This window comes from Silene latifolia, chromosome 11, assembly GCF_048544455.1.
Source record: "Silene latifolia isolate original U9 population chromosome 11, ASM4854445v1, whole genome shotgun sequence".
Taxonomy (NCBI): domain Eukaryota; kingdom Viridiplantae; phylum Streptophyta; class Magnoliopsida; order Caryophyllales; family Caryophyllaceae; genus Silene; species Silene latifolia.
Window position 1 is genome coordinate 29,667,901 of NC_133536.1, and position 1,186 is coordinate 29,669,086.

Sequence of the window (1,186 nt, forward strand, 5' to 3'; positions counted from 1 at the left end):
TTAATGTTCAGACGGTCTTATAATGAATAAAAATGGAAAAAAAAGAGGAGTAATGGTGGCGGCAGCGGGCCCGGCAGCAGCCCGGCAGGCCCACGGCTGGCCCATGGCTGGCCCGGGTCGGTCCGTTGCTTGTTTCGCGATTTTTCGTACATTATTGGTCATTTCGGGTTAATTAATGTTAAAGTTGTATAAGTCACATATGAGTACATTTTTAATTGAATCATACTAGTAGTAGAAATTATTCTTATATTGGTAGTTAGCATATGTTAGTATAGGTTATAAAATGAAATGGTAATAAAAAGGCTTAAAATGAATAATGTTAGTAGTAAAGATAATGAGGTTGGTAAAATTAAGCTTATATTGATAATTATCACATGTTAGGATAGGTTATAAGTTGAAATTGTAATGATTAGGCTCAAGGTAAATTTTATAGCAATAATTGCCATGTTTTGATGATTGTCTTGAAACCGAGCCTTAGTCCCTTTGACTGATGCGATGTCAGTTAATTGAGTGATTGGTCAGCCGCAATTTAACCCGTACCTATCGCAGGACTGGGGTTGCGGGTAAAAATTCGGTTGAATGAATTAAATAATCGGCCTTTTTCTTGTTTTAGGCCATTTATTATATCATTATTCCACATGTGTAGTTAGTTGAATTTAAGTAGCTTCTTATATTGTAGAAACGGCCCTAGATTCCCTGAAGCCTTTAACATGGTTAATATTGTTAGAATTGGAAATTAGTATTGAATACTTATTGAGGATATTGTTGGATTGTTTGCTGATTAGACATTTATATAGCCTTTCACATGATAGAATGTTAGAATTTATGTTGGTAAGTAGGACTTTTTGCCCTCTTATGGTTAAGGGGGTGTCTTACTTGACTTGTGTGGTGAGTCTTGTGTGGTGTGGGCTAAAGTATTCAAGCTGGGACTAGCTGGGACTAGGTCCTGGGTGAGTACTTCGGCCTTCATCATAGATAGGTCTTTATAGTCTTTGACGAGTATATGTTCACTGCTTGATAGCCTTTGTGTTCCTGGCTAGTGGATTTATATCCAAGTTGGGGCATGACCTCAGTTACTTATTTTGATAGTAAGGGGTCAGCTTAAGTACTAGCCAACCCTTTGGTGGACTCCTTAGGGTACTCACTTTGTTTTAGAAAAATTGTGGGTCTTGGGTGCGGTGGTGTG